The sequence below is a fragment of the Trypanosoma cruzi genome, genomic scaffold, assembly GCF_000209065.1.
Source record: "Trypanosoma cruzi strain CL Brener 1047053515919 genomic scaffold, whole genome shotgun sequence".
Classification (NCBI taxonomy): Eukaryota; Euglenozoa; class Kinetoplastea; order Trypanosomatida; family Trypanosomatidae; genus Trypanosoma; species Trypanosoma cruzi.
Window position 1 is genome coordinate 4,920 of NW_001849184.1, and position 6,976 is coordinate 11,895.

The window sequence follows — 6,976 nt, forward strand, 5'->3', positions numbered from 1 at the left end:
TTTTTGCGTGCCCGCACAAAGTGGCAAACACAATCAAAGTGTACACAAACCAACAGTCCCCCTCACTCGCTGAAGCACATTATTTCGCATGAAATGACATTTAAGCACACAGCAGCAGTAGCAGGTTGCACAAAATTTCCCTTCCAGCCCTGCGAAAGGACACAACAACTCTGCGGAGTCAAAGTGGCAGCCCCTCGGTGCTGCCCGCAGTTCACATGGAAGGACAAACTGCACACACACATTTTTCCGGATTCCTCGCTACCTGAGTGCACATCAACAAAACAAGTGAAAAGGTACTTCCGCGCAAGACGGCATTTAAATACGCGAATGTTTCAGCCTGTTTTGTTCGATGGTGTTGGCGAGCGACCCCACACAATCCAATCAAAGTGTCACGTCGGAAAGAATGGCGTCAGTTAATAATAAACAAAAATAATTGCGCCAATGCAAAAATCAGCAGGGATTTGGGATTTACTCCCGAATTCGGAAACGACAGTGACATCAGAGTGTGTATGTGCGCAAGACCTTTCGTGCGACGGTGGCCCTCAATCCCGCCGTGTCCGACACAAAAGGGCGACAAAAAAAAAAAGGAGCACACTCTCCAGAAAAGGAGCGACGGTTGGGCAGTCAACCCCCGTTCCGTCTCACATGACATCCACACATGTACACTCCACCTCAAATACGTACCTCCCTGGACGCCGCATACATGACGTGTGGTTTCGTCGCTCGCAATGTGTTTTTCCTCCCGCAAGCAACAAGAAGATGGCCGTGGCGCAGATCCACTCAGGGAAACAATCGGGGGAGACACGGGTGGGAACCAGAGATCACACCAAAAATAAGAATAATAATAAAAGGTAATAACCCCTCCAAGCCAAAGCCTCGCGCAATGTTGATCCCTCTTTTTCTAAATTGAAACCCCCCCAACAGAACTAATGCAGCAGACACATGTGCAGCGCAATATCTTTCGCTGCCCCGCGTTCCATCTTGCTTCCCATGCGTGCCACGGCGGTGGTGCCGGCGTTACATCGGGGATGACTCCAAAATACCAGGCACCATGCTGTGGAGAGTGGATGCTTGAAGAAATTAGCCGCGTCAGCGTCCAACAGGAAATGACGTCAAAAAGAAAAACTATCCGCGGCTCAAGCTGCCCGTGCGTGGCCGTACTAAAGCAAACACTGAGACGCGTGTGGAGCAACGCAAAAGGAAAAAAAGAAAAAAAAGAAATGATGCAATAGCCCACAGGAATACATCGATATATAAGCAAAGTAATACACCATTCCAAAAAATTCTTCGTTCTTTCTCTTGTTTTTCTTTCTACACAGCATCAGAAGTACAAAGAGTGACAGGCATGCCCTCCCACACAGTCATCGTGCAACAGGAGAGAGAGTCACTGCAGGCACCCGCACAAAAATAGAAACAAACCAACAATCAATGACGCTTTCGGTGCGGAGTCCGATGAGTGGCTGCGCAGCTGCACAGCCGTGGCCCCCACGCCCTCCCTCATGTCAGCCAGCAACGCGCACTCACAACCTCCAGGAGTTGACGCGTCACAGAAGGGCTTCATCAATTGTTTTCCCTAACGCTTTCCTGAATGTACCTATGGCCCACACAGCAGTCACCGTCTTCGAGCACGTACTCATTACAGAGTACAGATATGAAATAGAGAGACCACCAGCCACCATATTCGGTGCTGCAGCGAGGAGCGTAAAACACACGCACACACACGTTGCGTATCCGCCCCCGGACTAGCGTGATACCCCGATAATCCGTTTTCTTCGATAATCGATAAAATAAAATAAAAACAACAAACCAATCACCCAATCAATCTATGAATAATGGAAATAAAGAAAATATCCGCCATAAGCATCCTCGTCATGCCGCATCTGCAAGGGCTTTGTGCCCTCTCGCCGCGTAAAGAGAATGTTGGGTCGGGGCCTTTACACCCCCAAAAGGAGAAACTGCACTAAATTTTTCGTCAAGCGCAGCATCTTCGCCTGTCCAGAGGGCATAATTAATGCTGCAGCTCACACTGGATGCACAGTCGAACAAGCTCAGAGCGTCTGAGCGGGTGCCACCGCCATGGGCTGCAACGGCACTGCGGGTGGTCGGTACGACGACACAACGGTGGTGCCTGAGGCGTACAACGATGACGTCATGTCGTGGAGCTTTTGTGCTTCTTCGTCGCTCTCCTCGCCATCGCGCAGCAGCGCCTCCAGCCCTCCACGCTGCGGCTCGCGCAGCTCCTGCCAGTGGCGGTCCTCCGCGTACCACACAACGACGCTGTACACAGTGATCGCAAGCAGCACAGTGGTCAGCAGCAGCACGATAGCCGCATAAACCCTCGCACCGCCGTCGCTCGGCGCAAGGTGGTTGGCCGCGCTCACCAGGCACAGCGCCGCAAGGAGCACTAAGCTCACCGCGTGCATCACCGTCAGGAAGGCCGAGCGCATCATGTTCGTGAAGGCAACCACGCCCGCACCCGCAAGCAGCACAGCCGCCATACAGAAGTACTGGACGTGGCAGCCTCCCACGGGCGGTTGCACAGCAGCAATCAGGCACACCACACACAGCACCGACAGCTGGAACACGCACCAGTACACGTAACTGCCCCTCATGTTCGTCAGCATGCCGCCGTACATCCGCTGCTGCGCTGCGGGGTGCCAATACCCGACGGGGTACAGCAGGCGCTCGTGCAGCGGCTTCCTCAAAAACTGCCAGTACTTCGTGAAGCTCGCGCCCACGTGGCGGGCAATGAAGTAGCACACACCAGCAGGGAACGCCACACCGTACAGCACGCCGAAGACGCCGATCACGCGGTGCTGCACGCGGGCGCCGGGCATCACCAGTGCGGACACCGAACCAACGAAGATGCCGAGGTGCATCGCGTGCGACACAACGTAAGTCAGGGTCGGGAAGCGCATCGCAGCCCACGCACTCGCCGCGTCCACGCCGCGCCACCGCTGAAAGGCCGCCGTCACACCGCAGTGCACGCACCCGAACACAGCGGCGAGCAGCGCGTTGCCCACCACCATCCACAGTGGATCAAGGGCAGCGAACACCGACACGAAGTACGGCAGCGCAACGGTGCTCGCACGCTCCTGCGCCGAGGCGCATGACATCCTCGCTAGCACGCCAAGCGCCTGCATCTCCAGGATAGAGCCCAGCCCGCCGGACACCACCACGGCAACAGCCGTCGCACCCGCAACAACGCCGGTGATCACCGAGAGGGCGCTGGCAGCGGCGGGCAGTTTGTCAGACCTGATCGTGAAAGACCCAAGCAGCACTCCCTTGCAGCCGCCAGACACCGCCACAGCGTCGCAGCGAATGACTATCGTCTCGTCGGCTGCAATGAAGTAACCGCGGTGCACGGGCACAGCGAGCTCCAGGACGGTGGACGGATTCGTCGCGTTGCGCACCCACGTCGCGTAGCTCAGCATCGCTCCCCACGGACCACCAAACCCACTCGGCTGCGCCGTCGACACAGGCACAAAGCTCAGGTGCGTGCCGAGTTGCGGGTCGCTTGCCCACCGAAACGGCGGCGGCAGCGCCACCATCAGCAGCGTCGGGACGGCGCCCCCACCGCCGCGAATGTCGCTCTGCGTCAGGCTCCCACTAGCCGCCGTCGTCGTCACGGCAAGCGTCGGGCACGCCACGTCGCTCCACCACGGCGTGCTGCTCACCGACGTCGTCGGGGTCTGCGTGGGCGACAGCGCCACCGTTCCCGTCACCTGCAGTGTCTCCGTCGGCCCGTACTGCGTCGGACTGTAGTGCGTCGCGCTCAGGCTCGGCGTCCACGTTGGTGTCGGCGTCGGGCTGCGCGTCTCCGTCAGCGTCGCCGTGTGACTCAGCAGCGGCAGGGCAGACGTGCGGTTGCACCCGTCCACGTGCGGCAGGTACACCGGCAAGCAGTCGCGCCCGTACCCGCCCTCAGCACAGCGGCAGCGGCACGACCCCGACATCGCCCTCGTCGCAGCAGCAAAGCAGCTCACGTCGGCGTCGCAAACACTGCACGCCACGGGGCGGAATTCCCCGATGATGCCGGCGGACCTGTAGTCAATCGGCTGCAGCGCCTGCCCGTTGAGCGTCAGGCACCCCACGACGAACCTTCGGTCGGCGCCCCCGAGCACAACGGTGCCGTCCATCACGACGGGCCCGCTGCCGGCGTTCCCGTGGAGCGTCAGCGTGCTCTGCGCAAGTTCCGCACTGCGCGGGTACGACGGCACCGACAGGAGCCTGCCGCTGACGCTGTTGCCGCGCACCGACAGCCACGACCCGGACGCGAACGACGCTGACCCCCGCAGCACCAGCAGCGCGCCATCGGTTAGCGCACCGACGTTTTCATTCACTACGACGGCAGACGCGTTGGCCTCAACACCGCTGTCAAACACCAACCCATGTGCGGCGTACACCTGGCTCCCCGACACGCGCAGCACAGCGCCCCCAGACGTCACCACGCGCGCACTTGCGTACAACGCATAGTCGCCACCGAACACAGCCGCGTCCAGCGCGACACCGCCACCGACAAGCTCCAGCACGGCGCCGTCCACCACCACCGTCCGCCCACCAGTCATCACGGTCACGAGGGCAACGCCGGACACAACCAGCACGGACCGCACGAGTCGCAGGCCCGACAGCACAAGCACCGGTGCGTACGGCGAGGACTGCGAGCCGGGAAGATACACAAGCGGCGTCGACCTCGCGGCAACCAGCAGGGAGTCCGTCACCGTCAGCACGGACCCCGCGGGAAACGTGCCGGTCAGCACAAGCGCACCGTTCAGCGCCTCCACATCGCACACCGACAGCTCCACCGGCCCGCTCTCGTCGCTCCCCGCCGCCACCGCGCCGCGCAACGCTCCACCGCCCATCACGTACAGCACGGCGCCGTTCAGCAGCGATACGTTCTGCACAACAATCCGCACGCCGTCCCGCGCCATCCACGGCACGTAGAGCACCGGACTCACACCGTCCAGCACAACGTGGCGCAGCGTCACCTCGCTCGCGCCGGCAGGCACAACGAACACCGACTGCACCGTCACGCCCTCGCGGACGAACACACTCGACGCGGTGCCCACAACGGGCGGCAGCGCGGGAGCTCCCACAGGCACGCACGCCTCGCCGTACCCACCGCTGCCACACGCGCACACGCACACACCGTTCCTCATGCTCGCCGACGACGTCCCGGGCGCGTAGCAGTACGTCTCCCTGTCGCAGTCGCCGCACCCAGCAACGTCGATGCTCCCAGCGTCGCCAAAACCAGCTGCTGCGTACTCCTCCGCCGTCGACAAGACACGTCCACCAGCGTCGTTGCACGCCACCCTCAAATGCGCCCCAGCCGAGAGCGACAGGCTCAGCGACAGCATCCGCGGCAGCAGCGCTCGGTTGCGCACAAAGCTCAGCGTGCTCCCAGCAGCGGTCACGGCGCCAGCGGCGTAGAGCATCTCCCTCGAGACGCCGTCGTGCACGTTGCCCTTCGCAAGCAGCATCGACCCGCCGGCCAGCCTCACCGTCGAATAAAACGCCACCGCGTAGTCCTCCGTCAACGAAAAGTCGCTCCGCACAAACGCCACAGCGGAGCCCGACACGCTCACAGCCCCGCGCACAGACACCGCGTGCTTGCACAGCAGGAAGTCGCTGTCAACAAACGCCACCACGGAGCCGCCGCTGGCAGCAACACCGCCCTCCACCGACACGCACTGCCCCAGCGCCGTCTGCACCGACAGCCCGTCCACGTACAGCGCACCGCGCGACGACAGAGCCACGCCGCCAACCACCAGCACGCCAACAGCGTCGCCGAACACCGCCGCCACGTGAGTGCGCGCGATGGTCAGCACGCTCCCCGTCAGATTCACGTTGTGCACCACGAAGCACGCGGAGACATCGCCAAGGTCGTAGGTGCCGCGGTACGCAACACGCGCCTCTGCGATCAGCACCGAGTCCACCACAGTGACGCGCGAGCCCGGCGGAAATCGGTTCGCCACCACCACGCCGCCGCCGGAGCGCGACTCAAGCCCGCTGACCAACACATCGACGCGCTCGCCAGCAGGCGGGTCGGACAGCCACCCAACAACGTACAGGCTCGCTCCGCCCAAAAAAGTGCAGCTCGCCAGCGTCACGTTGCGCACGCTCCCTGACATCAACTCCACGTCCACCACGACGTCCGCCGCAAAGGTCACACCAACGTAGCACACCACCGACGTTCCGAACCTGACTTTCACCTCTCCATCCACACGCACGTCCCGCACGCACAAGTCGGCGCCGTCGGTGCTCGGTGGCTCGGGGACAGCAACGGGCAGGCACGCTTCGCCGTGGCCGCCCTCCGCGCACTTGCAGGCGCAGCCGTCACTCGAGGCCGTCGTCGTGTACGCGGGGAAGCACGACGTCGCAAGGGTGCATGGATCGCTGCAGGTCAGGAATGTGGCATTGTACACGGACGGGATGACGTATTTCGCCCCCTCCTCGCCGTTCACGGTGTTGCACGCAGCCACAATCGCTCCGTTCGTGAGGTCTCTGGACACTGCAAGTATCCGCAGCACTGTCGGCGTGCCTGTGCTGGACATGAATCGGTTGCCGGACACTGATACCGCGGAGTCGCGGAGATTCACCGTGGAGTAAAAAAAAGCAAAGGCTTCCGATGGGGATACACGGCAGAGGTTGCCGCTCAACTGCAGCCAAGAGTTGTAGTAGATGTTGGAAGAGTATCTTGGAAAAAAAACGACCAAGCTTCCCTGCATGTCGTTCCCCTGAAACACAACCGCTGAAAAAGACTCCACATGTAAGACCGACAAAATGTTCATGAAGTACTTCACCGGCCTCGTCACAAAGTTGCCTCGGATCACCACGGCAGAGCCGTTCAGTACGATCAGCGATGAGGACTGGCCAGACCTTTCAAGATATATCAGCGTACTGTTAGCGCCGTCCATATGAAACGTGTTGCCCATCACCGCAAACACAGAGTGCCACGACACCCTCAGCGCAGATC

At 60.9% G+C, this 6,976-nt stretch overlaps 1 pseudogene, besides 2 other annotated features; it reads right to left on the bottom strand.

Moving 5' to 3' along the window:
• Window positions 1-2,101: a sequence feature (heterozygous, Esmeraldo-like haplotype).
• Window positions 1,995-6,976, bottom strand: Tc00.1047053509469.10 (annotated as a pseudogene; the record flags this gene model as incomplete).
• Window positions 2,102-6,976: a sequence feature (areas not merged during assembly with more than two copies in the genome that could not be assigned to a particular haplotype).